Source organism: Chenopodium album, chromosome 25 (genome assembly GCF_948465745.1).
Source record: "Chenopodium album chromosome 25, dcCheAlbu1.1, whole genome shotgun sequence".
Taxonomy (NCBI): Eukaryota; Viridiplantae; Streptophyta; class Magnoliopsida; order Caryophyllales; family Amaranthaceae; genus Chenopodium; species Chenopodium album.
In genome coordinates, this window is record NC_137858.1 from 24,371,412 (window position 1) to 24,390,317 (window position 18,906).

Consider the following 18,906-nt stretch of genomic DNA (forward strand, 5'->3'; position numbering starts at 1 on the left):
ACTCAATTAGCTTTGTTAAATGAGTTTGACTTTCATTTGACTCAATTAGCATTGTGGAATGCAATTGACTTCCATTTGATTTAAAAAGCATTGTTTGAATGTAGTTGACTTTCATTTTATTCTAAAAGCTTTGTTGAAAGTGTTTGACTTTCATTTGACTCAATTAGCTTTGTTGAATGCATTTCACTTTCATTTATTTGAAAAAGCTTTGTTTGAATGTGTTTGACTTTCTTTTGACTCAATTAGCTTTGTTGAATGTGTTTTACTTTCATTTGACTTAATTAGCATTGTGGAATGCAAATGACTTTCATTTGATTCAAAAATCTTTGTTTGAATGTATTTGACTTTCATTTGATTATAAAAGCTTTGTTGATAGTCTTTTACTTTCATTTGACTCAATTAGCTTTGTTGAATGCATTTGACTTTCATTTGATTCAAAAAGCATTGGTGAAAGTGTTTGACTTTCATTTGACTCAATTAGCTTTGTTCAATGCATTTGACTTTCATTTGATTCAAAAAGCTTTGTTTGAATGTGTTTGACTTTCTTTTGACTCAATTAGCTTTGTTGAATGTGTTTGACTTTCATTTGACTCAATCAGTATTGTGGAATGCAATTGACTTTCAATTGATGTCAAAAGCTTTGTTTGAATGTATTTGACTTTCATTTGATTCTAAAAGCTTTGTTGAAAATGTTTGATTTTCATTTAACTCAATTAGCTTTGTTGAATGCATTTGACTTTCATTTGATTCTAAAAGCTTTGTTGAAAGTGTCTGACTTTATTTGACTCAATTAGCTTTGTTGAATGCATTGGACTTTCATTTGATTCAAAAAGCTTTGTTTTTGACTTTCATTTGACTCAATTAGCATTGTTGAATGCATTTAACTTTCATTTGACTCAATTAAGATTGTGGAATTCAATTGACTTTCAGTTTATTCAAAAAGCTTTGTTTGAATGTATTTGAATTTCATTTGATTCAAAAAGCTTTGTTGAAAGTGTTTGACTTTCATTTGACTCAATTAGCTTTGTTGAATACATTTGACTTTCATTTGATTCAAAAAGCTTTGTTTAAATGTGTTTGACTTTTATTTGACTCAATTAGCTTTGTTGAATGTGTTTGACTTTCATTTAACTCAATTAGCATTGTGGAATGCAATTGACTTTCCTTTGATTCAAAAAGCTTTGTTTAAATGTATTTGACTTTTATTTGTTTCTAAAAGCTTTGTTGAAAGTGTTTGAATTTCATATGACTCAATTAGCTTTGTTGAATGCATTTGACTTTCATTTGATTCAAAAAGCTTTGTTTGAATGTGATTGACTTTCAGTTGACTCAATTAGCTTTGTTAAATGAGTTTGACTTTCATTTGACTCAATTAGCATTGTGGAATGCAATTGACTTCCATTTGATTTAAAAAGCATTGTTTGAATGTAGTTGACTTTCATTTTATTCTAAAAGATTTGTTAAAAGTGTTTGACTTTCATTTGACTCAATTAGCTTTGTTGAATGCATTTCACTTTCATTTATTTGAAAAAGCTTTGTTTGAATGTGTTTGACTTTCTTTTGACTCAATTAGCTTTGTTGAATGTGTTTTACTTTCATTTGACTTAATTAGCATTGTGGAATGCAAATGACTTTCATTTGATTCAAAAATCTTTGTTTGAATGTATTTGACTTTCATTTGATTATAAAAGCTTTGTTGAAAGTCTTTTACTTTCATTTGACTCAATTAGCTTTGTTGAATGCATTTGACTTTCATTTGATTCAAAAAGCATTGGTGAAAGTGTTTGACTTTCATTTGACTCAATTAGCTTTGTTGAATGCATTTGACTTTCATTTGATTCAAAAAGCTTTGTTTGAATGTGTTTGACTTTCATTTGACTCAATTAGCTTTGTTGAATGTGTTTGACTTTCATTTGACTCAATTAACATTGTGGGATGCAATTGACTTTCATTTATTCAAAAAGCTTTGTTTGAATGTATTTGACTTTCATTTGATTCTAAAAGCTTTGTTGAAAGTGTTTGACTTTCGTTTGACTCAATTAGCTTTGTTGAATGCATTTGACTTTCATTTGATTCAAAAATATTTGTTTGAATGTGTTTGACTTTCATTTGACTCAATTAGGTTTGTTGAATGTGTTTGACGTTCATTTGACTCAATTATCATTGTGGAATGCAATTGACTTTCATTTGATTCAAAAAGCTTTGTTTGAATGTATTTGACTTTCATTTGATTCTAAAAGCTTTGTTGAAAGTGTTTGACTTTCGTTTGACTCAATTAGCTTTGTTGAATGCATTTGACTTTCATTTGATTCAAAAAGCTTTGTTTGAATGTGTTTGACTTTCAGTTGACTCAATTAGCTTTGTTGAATGCTTTTAACTTTCATTTGACTCAATTAGCATTGTGGAATGCAATTGACTTTCATTTGAGTCTAAAAGCTTTGTTTGAATGTATTTGACTTTGATTTGATTCTAAAAGCTTTATTGAAAGTGTTTGACTTTTATTTAACTCAATTAAGTTTGTTGAATGCATTTGACTTTCATTTGATTCAAAAAGCTTTGTTTAAATGTATTTGACTTTTATTTGTTTCTAAAAGCTTTGTTGAAAGTGTTTGAATTTCATATGACTCAATTAGCTTTGTTGAATGCATTTGACTTTCATTTGATTCAAAAAGCTTTGTTTGAATGTGATTGACTTTCAGTTGACTCAATTAGCTTTGTTAAATGAGTTTGACTTTCATTTGACTCAATTAGCATTGTGGAATGCAATTGACTTCCATTTGATTTAAAAAGCATTGTTTGAATGTAGTTGACTTTCATTTTATTCTAAAAGCTTTGTTGAAAGTGTTTGACTTTCATTTGACTCAATTAGCTTTGTTGAATGCATTTCACTTTCATTTATTTGAAAAAGCTTTGTTTGAATGTGTTTGACTTTCTTTTGACTCAATTAGCTTTGTTGAATGTGTTTTACTTTCATTTGACTTAATTAGCATTGTGGAATGCAAATGACTTTCATTTGATTCAAAAATCTTTGTTTGAATGTATTTGACTTTCATTTGATTATAAAAGCTTTGTTGAAAGTCTTTTACTTTCATTTGACTCAATTAGCTTTGTTGAATGCATTTGACTTTCATTTGATTCAAAAAGCATTGGTGAAAGTGTTTGACTTTCATTTGACTCAATTAGCTTTGTTGAATGCATTTGACTTTCATTTGATTCAAAAAGCTTTGTTTGAATGTGTTTGACTTTCATTTGACTCAATTAGCTTTGTTGAATGTGTTTGACTTTCATTTGACTCAATTAGTATTGGGGATGCAATTGACTTTCATTTATTCAAAAAGCTTTGTTTGAATGTATTTGACTTTCATTTGATTCTAAAAGCTTTGTTGAAAGTGTTTGACTTTCGTTTGACTCAATTAGCTTTGTTGAATGCATTTGACTTTCATTTGATTCAAAAATATTTGTTTGAATGTGTTTGACTTTCATTTGACTCAATTAGGTTTGTTGAATGTGTTTGACGTTCATTTGACTCAATTATCATTGTGGAATGCAATTGACTTTCATTTGATTCAAAAAGCTTTGTTTGAATGTATTTGACTTTCATTTGATTCTAAAAGCTTTGTTGAAAGTGTTTGACTTTCGTTTGACTCAATTAGCTTTGTTGAATGTATTTGAATTTCATTTGATTCAAAAAGCTTTGTTTGAATGTGTTTGACTTTCAGTTGACTCAATTAGCTTTGTTGAATGCTTTTAACTTTCATTTGACTCAATTAGCATTGTGAAATGCAATTGACTTTCATTTGAGTCTAAAAGCTTTGTTTGAATGTATTTGACTTTGATTTGATTCTAAAAGCTTTATTGAAAGTGTTTGACTTTTATTTAACTCAATTAAGTTTGTTGAATGCATTTGACTTTCATTTGATTCAAAAAGCTTTGTTTAAATGTATTTGACTTTTATTTGTTTCTAAAAGCTTTGTTGAAAGTGTTTGAATTTCATATGACTCAATTAGCTTTGTTGAATGCATTTGACTTTCATTTGATTCAAAAAGCTTTGTTTGAATGTGATTGACTTTCAGTTGACTCAATTAGCTTTGTTAAATGAGTTTGACTTTCATTTGACTCAATTAGCATTGTGGAATGCAATTGACTTCCATTTGATTTAAAAAGCATTGTTTGAATGTAGTTGACTTTCATTTTATTCTAAAAGCTTTGTTGAAAGTGTTTGACTTTCATTTGACTCAATTAGCTTTGTTGAATGCATTTCACTTTCATTTATTTGAAAAAGCTTTGTTTGAATGTGTTTGACTTTCTTTTGACTCAATTAGCTTTGTTGAATGTGTTTTACTTTCATTTGACTTAATTAGCATTGTGGAATGCAAATGACTTTCATTTGATTCAAAAATCTTTGTTTGAATATATTTGACTTTCATTTGATTATAAAAGCTTTGTTGAAAGTCTTTTACTTTCATTTGACTCAATTAGCTTTGTTGAATGCATTTGACTTTCATTTGATTCAAAAAGCATTGGTGAAAGTGTTTGACTTTCATTTGACTCAATTAGCTTTGTTCAATGCATTTGACTTTCATTTGATTCAAAAAGCTTTGTTTGAATGTGTTTGACTTTCTTTTGACTCAATTAGCTTTGTTGAATGTGTTTTACTTTCATTTGACTTAATTAGCATTGTGGAATGCAAATGACTTTCATTTGATTCAAAAATCTTTGTTTGAATGTATTTGACTTTCATTTGATTATAAAAGCTTTGTTGAAAGTTTTTTACTTTCATTTGACTCAATTAGCTTTGTTGAATGCATTTGACTTTCATTTGATTCAAAAAGCATTGGTGAAAGTGTTTGACTTTCATTTGACTCAATTAGCTTTGTTGAATGCATTTGACTTTCATTTGATTCAAAAAGCTTTGTTTGAATGTGTTTGACTTTCATTTGACTCAATTAGCTTTGTTGAATGTGTTTGACTTTCATTTGACTCAATTAGCATTGTGGGATGCAATTGACTTTCATTTATTCAAAAAGCTTTGTTTGAATGTATTTGACTTTCATTTGATTCTAAAAGCTTTGTTGAAAGTATTTGACTTTCGTTTGACTCAATTAGCTTTGTTGAATGCATTTGACTTTCATTTGATTCAAAAATATTTGTTTGAATGTGTTTGACTTTCATTTGACTCAATTAGGTTTGTTGAATGTGTTTGACGTTCATTTGACTCAATTATCATTGTGGAATGCAATTGACTTTCATTTGATTCAAAAAGCTTTGTTTGAATGTATTTGACTTTCATTTGATTCTAAAAGCTTTGTTGAAAGTGTTTGACTTTCGTTTGACTCAATTAGCTTTGTTGAATGCATTTGACTTTCATTTGATTCAAAAAGCTTTGTTTGAATGTGTTTGACTTTCAGTTGACTCAATTAGCTTTGTTGAATGCTTTTAACTTTCATTTGACTCAATTAGCATTGTGGAATGCAATTGACTTTCATTTGAGTCTAAAAGCTTTGTTTGAATGTATTTGACTTTGATTTGATTCTAAAAGCTTTATTGAAAGTGTTTGACTTTTATTTAACTCAATTAAGTTTGTTGAATGCATTTGACTTTCATTTGATTCAAAAAGCTTTGTTTAAATGTATTTGACTTTTATTTGTTTCTAAAAGCTTTGTTGAAAGTGTTTGAATTTCATATGACTCAATTAGCTTTGTTGAATGCATTTGACTTTCATTTGATTCAAAAAGCTTTGTTTGAATGTGATTGACTTTCAGTTGACTCAATTAGCTTTGTTAAATGAGTTTGACTTTCATTTGACTCAATTAGCATTGTGGAATGCAATTGACTTCCATTTGATTTAAAAAGCATTCTTTGAATGTAGTTGACTTTCATTTTATTCTAAAAGCTTTGTTGAAAGTGTTTGACTTTCATTTGACTCAATTAGCTTTGTTGAATGCATTTCACTTTCATTTATTTGAAAAAGCTTTGTTTGAATGTGTTTGACTTTCTTTTGACTCAATTAGCTTTGTTGAATGTGTTTTACTTTCATTTGACTTAATTAGCATTGTGGAATGCAAATGACTTTCATTTGATTCAAAAATCTTTGTTTGAATGTATTTGACTTTCATTTGATTATAAAAGCTTTGTTGAAAGTCTTTTACTTTCATTTGACTCAATTAGCTTTGTTGAATGCATTTGACTTTCATTTGATTCAAAAAGCATTGGTGAAAGTGTTTGACTTTCATTTGACTCAATTAGCTTTGTTGAATGCATTTGACTTTCATTTGATTCAAAAAGATTTGTTTGAATGTGTTTAACTTTCATTTGACTCAATTAGCTTTGTTGAATGTGTTTGACTTTCATTTGACTCAATTAGCAATGTGGGATGCAATTGACTTTCATTTATTCAAAAAGCTTTGTTTGAATGTATTTGACTTTCATTTGATTCTATAAGCTTTGTTGAAAGTGTTTGACTTTCGTTTGACTCAATTAGCTTTGTTGAATGCATTTGACTTTCATTTGAATCAAAAATATTTGTTTGAATGTGTTTGACTTTCATTTGACTCAATTAGGTTTGTTGAATGTGTTTGACGTTCATTTGACTCAATTATCATTGTGGAATGCAATTGACTTTCATTTGATTCAAAAAGCTTTGTTTGAAAAAATTTGACTTTCATTTGATTCTAAAAGCTTTGTTGAAAGTGTTTGACTTTCGTTTGACTCAATTAGCTTTGTTGAATGCATTTGATTTTCATTTGATTCAAAAAGCTTTGTTTGAATGTGTTTGACTTTCAGTTGACTCAATTAGCTTTGTTGAATGCTTTTAACTTTCATTTGACTCAATTAGCATTGTGGAATGCAATTGACTTTCATTTGAGTCTAAAAGCTTTGTTTGAATGTATTTGACTTTGATTTGATTCTAAAAGCTTTATTGAAAGTGTTTGACTTTTATTTAACTCAATTAAGTTTGTTGAATGCATATGACTTTCATTTGATTCAAAAAGCTTTGTTTGAATGTGATTGACTTTCAGTTGACTCAATTAGCTTTGTTAAATGAGTTTGACTTTCATTTGACTCAATTAGCATTGTGGAATGCAATTGACTTCCATTTGATTTAAAAAGCATTCTTTGAATGTAGTTGACTTTCATTTTATTCTAAAAGCTTTGTTGAAAGTGTTTGACTTTCATTTGACTCAATTAGCTTTGTTGAATGCATTTCACTTTCATTTATTTGAAAAAGCTTTGTTTGAATGTGTTTGACTTTCTTTTGACTCAATTAGCTTTGTTGAATGTGTTTTACTTTCATTTGACTTAATTAGCATTGTGGAATGCAAATGACTTTCATTTGATTCAAAAATCTTTGTTTGAATGTATTTGACTTTCATTTGATTATAAAAGCTTTGTTGAAAGTCTTTTACTTTCATTTGACTCAATTAGCTTTGTTGAATGCATTTGACTTTCATTTGATTCAAAAAGCATTGGTGAAAGTGTTTGACTTTCATTTGACTCAATTAGCTTTGTTGAATGCATTTGACTTTCATTTGATTCAAAAAGATTTGTTTGAATGTGTTTAACTTTCATTTGACTCAATTAGCTTTGTTGAATGTGTTTGACTTTCATTTGACTCAATTAGCAATGTGGGATGCAATTGACTTTCATTTATTCAAAAAGCTTTGTTTGAATGTATTTGACTTTCATTTGATTCTATAAGCTTTGTTGAAAGTGTTTGACTTTCGTTTGACTCAATTAGCTTTGTTGAATGCATTTGACTTTCATTTGATTCAAAAATATTTGTTTGAATGTGTTTGACTTTCATTTGACTCAATTAGGTTTGTTGAATGTGTTTGACGTTCATTTGACTCAATTATCATTGTGGAATGCAATTGACTTTCATTTGATTCAAAAAGCTTTGTTTGAAAAAATTTGACTTTCATTTGATTCTAAAAGCTTTGTTGAAAGTGTTTGACTTTCGTTTGACTCAATTAGCTTTGTTGAATGCATTTGATTTTCATTTGATTCAAAAAGCTTTGTTTGAATGTGTTTGACTTTCAGTTGACTCAATTAGCTTTGTTGAATGCTTTTAACTTTCATTTGACTCAATTAGCATTGTGGAATGCAATTGACTTTCATTTGAGTCTAAAAGCTTTGTTTGAATGTATTTGACTTTGATTTGATTCTAAAAGCTTTATTGAAAGTGTTTGACTTTTATTTAACTCAATTAAGTTTGTTGAATGCATTTGACTTTTATTTGATTCAAAAAGCTTTGTTTGAATGTGTTTGACTTTCATTTGACTCAATTAGCTTTGTTGAATGTGTTTGACTTTCATTTGACTCAATTAGTATTTTGGAATGCAATTGACTTTCATTTGATTCAAAAAAATTTGTTTGAATGTATTTGACTTTCAATTGATTCAAAAAGCTTTGTTGAAAGTGTTTGACTTTCATTTGACTCAATTAGCTTTGTTGAATGCATTTGACTTTCATATTATTTAAAAAGCTTTGTTTGAATGTGTTTGACTTTCATTTGACTCAATTAGCTTTGTTGAATGTGTTTGACTTTCATTTGACTCAATTAACATTGTGGAATGCAATTAACTTTCATTTGATTCAAAAATCTTTCTTTGAATGTATTTGACTTTCATTTGATTCTAAAAGCTTTGTTGTAAGTGTTTGACTTTCATTTGACTCAATTAAGTTTGCTGAATGCATTTGACTTTCATTTGATTCAAAAAGCTTTGTTTGAAAGTGTTTGACTTTCATTTGACTCAATTAGCTTTGTTGAATATGTTTGACTTTCATTTGATTCAATTAGCATTGTGGAATGCAATTGACTTTCATTTGATTTAAAAAGCTTTGTTTAAATGTATTTGACTTTCATTTGATTCTAAAAGCTTTGTTGAAAGTGTTTGACTTTCAGTTGACTCAATTAGCTTTGTTGAATGAATCTGACTTTCATTTGATTCAAAAAGCTTTGTTTGAATGTGTTTGACTTTAAGTTGATTCTAAAAGATTTGTTACAAGTGTTTGAATTTCATTTGACTCAATTAGCTTTAATGAATGCATTTGACTTTCATTTGATTCAAAAAGCTTTATTGAAAGTGTTTGACTTTCATTTGACTCAATTAGCTTTGTTAAAAGTGTTTGACTTTCATTTGACTCAATTAGCTTTGTTGAATGCATTTGACTTTCACTTGATTCAAAAACTTTGTTTGAATGAGTTTGACTTTCATTTGACTCAATTAGTTTTGTTGAATGTGTTTGACTTTTATTTGACTCAATTAGCATTGTGGAATGCAATTGACTTTCATTTGATTCAAAAAGCTTTGTTGAAAGTGTTTGACTTTCATTTGACTCAATTAGGTTTGTTGAATGTGTTTGACTTTCATTTGATTCAATTAGCATTGTGGAACGCAATTGACTTTCATTTGATTCAAAAAGCTTTGTTTGAATGTATTTGACTTTCATTTGATTCTAAAAGCTTTGTTGAAAGTGTTTGATTTTCGTTTGACTCAATTAGCTTTGTTGAATGCATTTGACTTTAATTTGATTCAAAAAGCTTTGTTTTAATGTGTTTGACTTTAAGTTGATTCTAAAAGCTTTGTTTCAAGTGTTTGACTTTCATTTCACTCAATTAGCATATTGGAATGCAATTGACTTTCATTTGATTCAAAAAAATTTGTTTGAATATATTTGACTTTCATTTGATTCAAAAAGCTTTGTTGAAAGTGTTTGACTTTCATTTGACTTAATTAGCTTTGTTGAATGTGTTTGACTTTCATTGGACTATATTAGCATTGTGGAATGCAATTGACTTTCATTTGATTCAAAAAGCTTTGTTTGAATGTATTTGACTTTCATTTGATTCTAAAAGCATTGTTGAAAGTGTTTGACTTTCATTTTACTCAATTAGCTTTATTTAATGCATTTGACTTTCATTTAATTCAAAAAGCTTTATTTGAATGTGTTTGACTTTAAGTTGATTCTAAAAGCTTTGTTGCAAGTGTTTGACTTTCATTTGACTCAATTAGCTTTGTTGAATGCATTTAACTTTCATTTGATTCAAAAAACTTTGTTGAAAGTGTTTGACTTTCATTTGACTCAATTAGCTTTGTTAAATGTGTTTGACTTTCATTTCACTCAATTAGAATTGTGGAATGCAATTGACTTTCATTTGATTCAAAAAGCTTTGTTTGAATGTATTTGACTTTCATTTGATTCTAAAAGCTTTGTTGAAAGTGTTTGACTTTCATTTGACTCAATTAGCTTTGTTGAATGCATTTGACTTTCATTTGATTCAAAAAGCTTTTTTTGAATGTGTTTGACTTTCATTTGACTCAATAAGCTTTGTTGAATGTGTTTGACTTTCATTTGACTCAATTAGCATTGTGGAATGCAGTTGACTTTTATTTAATTCAAAAAGCTTTGTTTGAATGTATTTAACTTTCATTTGATTCTAAAAGCTTTGTTAAAAGTGTTTGACTTTCAGTTGATTCAATTAGCTTTGTTGATTGAATTTGACTTTCATTTTATTCAAAAAGCTTTGTGTGAATGTGTTTGACTTTCATTTGACTCAATTAACTTTGTTGAATGCATTTGAATTTCATTTGATTCAAAAAGCTTTGTTTGAATGTGTTTGACTTTCATTTGACTCAGTTAGCTTTGTTGAATGTGTTTGACTTTAATTTGACTCAATTAGCATTGTTTGAATGTATTTGACTTTCATTTGACTCAATTAGCATTGTGGAATGCACTTAACTTTCCATTGATTCAAAAAGCTTTGTTTGAATGTAATTTGACTTTCAATTGATTCTAAAAGCTTTGTTGAAAGTGTTTGACTTTCATTTGACTCAATTAGCTTTGTTGAATGCATTTGACTTTCATTTTATTCAAAAAGCTTTGTTTGAATGTGTTAGACTTTCATTAGACTCAATTAGCTTTGTTGAATGTGTTTGACTTTCATTTGACTCAATTAGCAATGTGGTATGCAATTGACTTTCATTTGATTCAAAACGCTTTGTTTGAATGTATTTGACTTTCATTTCATTATAAAAGCTTTGTTGAAAGTCTTTTACTTTCATTTAACTCAATTAACTTTGTTGAATGCATTTGACTTTCATTTGATTCAAAAAGCTTTGTTTGAATGTGTTTGACTTTCATTTGACTCAATTAGCATTGTGGAATGCAATTGAATTTCATTTGAGTCTAAAAGCTTTGTTTGAATGTATTTGACTTTGATTTGATTCTAAAAGCTTTATTGAAAGTGTTTGACTTTTAATTAACTCAATTAAGTTTGTTGAATGCATTTGACTTTCATTTGATTCAAAAAGCTTTGTTTGAATGTGTTTGACTTTCATTTGACTCAATTAGCTTTGTTGAATGTGTTTGACTTTCATTTGACTCAATTAGTATTTTGGAATGCAATTGACTTTCATTTGATTCAAAAAAATTTGTTTGAATGTATTTGACTTTCAATTGATTCAAAAAGCTTTGTTGAAAGTGTTTGACTTTCATTTGACTCAATTAGCTTTGTTGAATGTGTTTGACTTTCATTTGACTCAATTAGCATTGTGGAATGAAATTGACTTTCATTTGATTCAAAAAGCTTTGTTTGAATGTATTTGACTTTCATTTGATTCTAAAAGCTTTGTTAAAAGTGTTTTACTTACATTTGACTCAATTAGATTTGTTGAATGCATTTGACTTTCATTTGATTCAAAAAGCTTTGTTTGAATGTGTTTGACTTTCATTTGACTCAATTAGCATTGTGGAATGCAATTGACTTTTATTTGATTCAAAAAGCTTTGTTTGAATGTATTTGACTTTCATTTGATTCTAAAAGCGTTGTTAAAAGTGTTTTACTTACATTTAACTCAATTAGCTTTGTTGAATGCATTTGACTTTCATTTGATTTAAAAAGCTTTGTTTGAATGTGTTTGACTTTCATTTGACTCAATTAGCTTTGTTGAATGTGTTTGACTTTCATTTGACTCAATTAGCATTGTGGAATGCAATTAACTTTCATTTGATTCAAAAATCTTTCTTTGAATGTATTTGACTTTCATTTGATTCTAAAAGCTTTGTTGTAAGTGTTTGACTTTCATTTGACTCAATTAGCTTTGTTGTATGCATTTTACTTTCATTTGATTCAAAAAGCTTTGTTTGAATGTGTTTGACTTTAAGTTAATTCTAAAAGCTTTGTTGCAAGTATTAGACTTTCATTTGACTCAATTAGCATTTTGGAATGCAATTTACTTTCATTTGATTCAAAAAAATTTGTTTGAATGTATTTGACTTTCATTTGATTCAAAAAGCTCTATTGAAAGTGTTTGACTTTCATTTGACTCAATTAGCTTTGTTGAATGTGTTTGACTTTCATTTGACTCAATTAGCATTGTGGAACGCAATTGACTTTCATTTGATTCAAAAAGCTTTATTTCAATGTATTTGACTTTCATTTGATTCTAAAAGCTTTGTTGAAAGTGTTTGACTTTCATTTGACTCAATTAGCTTTATTGAATGCATTTGACTTTCATTTGATTCAAAAAGCTTTGTTTGAATGTGTTTGACTTTAAGTTGATTCTAAAAGCTTTATGGCAAGTGTTTGACTTTCATTTGACTCAAATAGCTTTGTTGAATGCATTTGACTTTCATTTGATTCAAAAAGCTTTATTGAAAATGTTTGACTTTCATTTGTGACCAATATGGTCAAGACTCTAATGATCATGTTCAAGTTAGTCAAGGGTCAATTGTCCAAGATGAAGAGGTTCAAAACGGTGTTCATGTTCAAGGTGATAAAGAATTATTTTTGTCCAAGTCTTTCTTTACTCCTTTACACGGTTTTGGTCCTATTATTCTTACAAGGGGTTGCACTTCACTTAGTGTAATTAACCTTGTAGAAAGTATCTAGAAGTGGCGGTTTTCCAAGCTTCAAATAAGCTGAATTTGTGAGCTGTTTAAAGAGGCGTGTTTCATGGCACTTGTTGGGCGTGAATTATGGAGTTTGTTGGCTGAATATTGCACCTCATTATTTGGGGGTTATGTGTGTTTAAATTCAGAGTTGTTGCTAGAATAAAGGGGCGTGAATCAAGGAATTAAAATGGGAGTTACAAGCTTGAAGAATGGAGCTGTTTTGGGCGTGTGATTGATGATCTTTGGATGCTTATTTTGGCTGGTCGTTTTTCCCTTGTTTCAAGCCTAGTCTTTAGCATACTTTGGTAGTTTAATTATGTGTGTAATGGGAGTTAAGTTGGACGGTTATGAGCCACTTATTCCCTTAGTTAATTTCATTCTGTTTTGTTAATTAAAATAGGCAAGTGAAAGGTTGTAGTGAATGATGTAAGTGCTATATATAGCATACTTTGAATGAATGAAAAATCATCCAAGAATATTTGCCTAAAAACGTGAGTTTTGTCAATTGAAGTGACTTGTGTTTAGTTCACTTTGCTGTCCAAATTTGAGTGTCCAAATTTGAAGAGTGTTAATTTTGGTGAGAGTTCCCAAGGTTAAGACTTGTAGTTTGTGATTTGGTGAGAGTTCCCTTATCTAAACTACCCCAAGCAATTGAGTGAGAGTTCCTCTTTGCTATATCCTTAGTTTAGGGTGAGTGTTCCCCTAACTAAACTGATCATCCTAAAACAATACTTAAAATTCGATTGACCTTCTTTAATTCATCTTTTAAGGTTTCTCATCTTGTTTACACATCATTTGGCGCGTCAGGTAGGGGGAGTTTTTTCTAAATACTTCCAAAGGGGGCGAATACCTACACACCATGGGAGAGAATCCAGATTTGAGGGTAGCATTGGAAGCTCTCAACCGTTCCATTGCTAGTCAAGAAAGGTTGGCCGAAACCAATGCCAATCTACAAGGGAATCTTGCTGCCTTGATGGCAAGACTCATGAACGAGCAAGATAGAAGAGATCAAGGTGAAGAACCTCCACCTAGGAGGGAGGATAGGAGTCTCAAAGTGGACGTTCCATCCTTTGATGGTTCACTTGATCCTGAGAAGTACTTGGAGTGGGAGAAATCCTTAGAAAGATACTTTGAGTACAAGGGCATCCTTGAGGAAGTCCAACAGTACAAGATAGCCAAAGTCAAACTGAAGGGCTATGGTGACAGTTGGTTGCAAGGAGAACAAAGGGCACGTACCCTTAGGGGTAAGGCTCACATTTCCACTTGGGAAAAACTGAAGAAAAGAATGAGAGATCGTTTCATCCCTCACAATTACAAGCAAAGTCAATACGTGAAGTGGAGTACTTTGCAACAAAATGGTGACTCAGTGGAAGACTATATCAAAGAGTTTGATAGGCTTGCCATTGTGTGTGAGGTAACTGAAAATGAAGAACTGAAGTTGGGACGTTTTGTAGCTGGGTTGGATCAAGAGTTACAAGACAAACTTGAAGGTTACACTAACCTCACGTTTGTGGAAGCTTGCAAACTTGTGACAAAGTTTGATGCTAAAAGGAAAAGAAAGAAAACGCCTACCACTACTCCAGTGGTGCGTAAACCACCCTTCACCTTGAAGGAGGGTTCTTCTTTTAACAAGCCGAATGAGCCACCTAAGAAGAACACAAAAGACTTCAAGCTTAGTGACATTGTGTGTTACAAGTGTGGAGGTAGAGGACACTACAAAAAAGATTGTCCTAATTCAAGAGCCTTAACCATGCAAGAGGTTAAACTCATAGCCACCCAAAACATCAATTGGGAGGAAATTGAGACTGAAGAAGGGGAGGCCGAAACTCCCAATGAAGAGGATGAAGATAGTGATTGCTTTCCTGAGAAGGAGGACAAGACCAACCTAGTGGTGAGAAGGGCATTGCAAGCTCGTGTGGAGGAACCTTTGGCACCACAAAGACAACACATTTTCATCACCAAATGTAAAATTGGTGACGAGGTATGTGATTTGATTATTGATGGGGGTAGTGAGGCTAATACTGTGTCAAAAACTTTAGTGTCTAGACTTGGTCTTACCACCACTAATCATCCACACCCTTACAAGTTGAGTTGGTTAGATTCTAATGCTAGTACCGGGGTTAGAAAGCAATGCATGGTGAATTTTTCTATTGGTTCATATCATGATAATCAATTGTGTGATGTTGTTTTAATGGATGCTTGTCACATTCTTCTTGGTAGACCATGGCAATCTGATAAAAAATCAATTCATGATGGGTACCATAACACTTACACTATCACTCACCAAGGGAAACAAAAAAAATTGCACCCATTACCACCCCCACGGTTTTTACAACCACAAAAACCACAAATTTCTTTGTTGTCTTGTAAAGAATTTGAGAGGGAGTTTGAAGGTGAGGGAGAGATATTCATGTTGTACTCTAAAGAAATCCATGAAAAATTTGTGAGTCAAAATCCTAAACTTGCAAAGTTGATTAAGGAGTTTGAGGATGTTTTTCCTGATGAGTTACCTAAGGGATTACCACCCTTGAGAGGAATTGAGCATCAAATTGATCTCATTCCAGGCGCACCTCTACCAAATAAACCTGCCTATAGATGTAACCCTTTAGAAACTAAGGAGTTGCAAAGACAAATTGAAGAATTGATGGGTATGGGTTATGTACGTGAGTCTATGAGTCCATGTGCGGTTCCTGCTTTGTTGGTCCCTAAAAAGGATGGTACTTGGCGCATGTGTATTGATAGTAGAGCTGTTAACAATATTACTATCAAGTACAGGTTTCCAATTCCAAGACTTGATGATATGTTGGACGAATTGAGTGGTTCAAAACTATTCTCAAAGGTTGATTTGAGAAGTGGTTACCATCAAATTCGTATGAGGGAAGGTGATGAATGGAAGACTGCATTCAAGACAAAGCATGGGTTGTATGAATGGCTCGTGATGCCGTTTGGTCTTACAAATGCCCCTAGCACTTTCATGAGGTTGATGAACGAGGTGTTGAGGCCATTTCTTGGCAAGTTCGTGGTGGTGTACCTTGATGATATCCTTATTTACTCTAAAAATGAGGATGAACATTTAGATCATCTATTTCAAGTTTTTTCTGTTTTGAGAAAGCAAAAATTGTATGGAAAACTTGAAAAATGTGATTTTATGCTATATGAGGTCACTTTTCTTGGTTACATAGTTTCAGGTGATGGCGTGAAGGTGGATCCTTGCAAGGTTGAAGCAATTCAGTCATGGCCTAGTCCTAAGACACTCACGGAGGTCCGTTCTTTCCATGGCCTAGCTTCTTTCTATAGAAGATTCATCAAGAATTTTAGCACACTCATGGCTCCTATAACTGAGTGTACTAAAAAGGGGACGTTTGAGTGGACTCCACAAGCTCAAAATGCGTTTGAAACCGTCAAGGAGAAGATGTGCAACACTCCTATTCTTGCGCTCCCGGATTTTTCCAAACCATTTGAAGTTGAATGTGATGCAAGTGGGAAGGGGATTGGAGCAGTTTTGATTCAAGAAGGGCGTCCAATTGCATATTTCAGTGAGAAGTTGAGTCAAGGCAAGTTGAATTATTCCACCTATGATAAAGAGTTCTATGCTATGGTACGAGCTCTAGATCATTGGTCACATTACTTGAGGCCACAACCGTTCATATTGCATTCCGATCATGAGTCCTTGAGATTTATTCATGGTCAAAAGAAGTTGAATTCGAGACATGCTAAATGGGTAGAATTCTTGCAATCATTTAATTTTTCCTCTAAATACAAGAGTGGAAAGGCTAATGTTGTTGCGGATGCCTTATCTAGGAGGCATAATTTGCTTGGTGTTGTTGAAGCAAAGGTCCTTGGGTTTGATTTGATCAAGGAATACTACAAGGAAGATGGCGATTTTAATGGCATCTTAGAGAAGTGTGTTCATGGAGTATATGATTTATTTTCCTTACATGATGGCTTTCTTTTTAAGGGAAATAGATTATGCATTCCTAAGTGTCCAATTAGAAGCTTGTTGATTCATGAGGCTCATGGAGGAGGTCTAGCTGGTCACGTTGGGATTCAAAAAACAATGGAGCTTCTTCAAGCTCACTTTTATTGGCCAAAAATGTTAGCCACGGTTCATCATGTGGTTAGTCGTTGTTCTACTTGTCAAAGGGCCAAGATGGTGTTTCACAAAGGTCTTTACAAGCCATTGCCAATTCCGGAAAGACCTTGGGAAGATGTAAGCATGGATTTCATTGTGGCTTTACCTAGGACTCAAAGGGGTAAAGACTCAATCATGGTGGTTGTTGATCGATTTTCGAAGATGGCTCACTTCATTCCTTGCCATAAAACTGAAGATGCCATGAAAGTGGCTAAGTTATATTTTGAAGAAGTGGTTCGTTTTCATGGGGTGCCACGCACCATTGTGTCTGATCGTGATACAAAGTTCCTTAGTCATTTTTGGAAGTCCATATGGCGCCTAATGGGAACAAAGCTACTGTTTTCTACTTCACACCATCCACAAACCGATGGTCAAACTGAAGTGGTGAATAGGATACTTGGTTCTTTGCTTAGGACCTTGGTTAGTAAGAGTACTAAGGATTGGGATGTCAAGTTAGCTCATGCCGAGTTTGCTTACAATAGGACTCCTAGTGCTACTACAAAGTACTCTCCTTTTGAAGTGGTCTATGGTGTCAATCCTTATGTTCCTATTGATCTCATAGCTTTGCCACAAGACAAATTCGTTCATGGTGGAGCTAAGGAACAAGCCGAGTTCATGTTAAAGGTCCACAAGGAAGTTAGGAAGAACATTGAGAAAGCAAATGAAGTCTACAAAAAACAAGCCAACAAGAGAGTGAAAAATGTGAAGCAATTCGAAGTTGGTGACTTAGTGTGGATTTACATGAGAAAAGAGAGATTTCCTAGCAAAAGAAAGAACAAGTTAATGCCAAGAGCCGAGGGACCATTTGAGATCATGGGAAAAATCAATGACAATGCATACAAGGTTGATTTGGGGGGCCAATTTGGTGTCTCAAGTACATTCAACGTTGGTGATCTTGCTCCTTACTTTGATGATGACGAATTGAGGGCAATTCCTTTTGAAGAAGGGGAGGATGACCAATATGGTCAAGACTCTAATGATCATGTTCAAGTTAGTCAAGGGTCAATTGTCCAAGATGAAGAGGTTCAAAACGGTGTTCATGTTCAAGGTGATAAAGAATTATTTTTGTCCAAGTCTTTCTTTACTCCTTTACACGGTTTTGGTCCTATTATTCTTACAAGGGGTTGCACTTCACTTAGTGTAATTAACCTTGTAGAAAGTATCTAGAAGTGGCGGTTTTCCAAGCTTCAAATAAGCTGAATTTGTGAGCTGTTTAAAGAGGCGTGTTTCATGGCACTTGTTGGGCGTGAATTATGGAGTTTGTTGGCTGAATATTGCACCTCATTATTTGGGGGTTATGTGTGTTTAAATTCAGAGTTGTTGCTAGAATAAAGGGGCGTGAATCAAGGAATTAAAATGGGAGTTACAAGCTTGAAGAATGGAGCTGTTTTGGGCGTGTGATTGATGATCTTTGGATGCTTATTTTGGCTGGTCGTTTTTCCCTTGTTTCAAGCCTAGTCTTTAGCATACTTTGGTAGTTTAATTATGTGTGTAATGGGAGTTAAGTTGGACGGTTATGAGCCACTTATTCCCTTAGTTAATTTCATTCTGTTTTGTTAATTAAAATAGGCAAGTGAAAGGTTGTAGTGAATGATGTAAGTGCTATATATAGCATACTTTGAATGAATGAAAAATCATCCAAGAATATTTGCCTAAAAACGTGAGTTTTGTCAATTGAAGTGACTTGTGTTTAGTTCACTTTGCTGTCCAAATTTGAGTGTCCAAATTTGAAGAGTGTTAATTTTGGTGAGAGTTCCCAAGGTTAAGACTTGTAGTTTGTGATTTGGTGAGAGTTCCCTTATCTAAACTACCCCAAGCAATTGAGTGAGAGTTCCTCTTTGCTATATCCTTAGTTTAGGGTGAGTGTTCCCCTAACT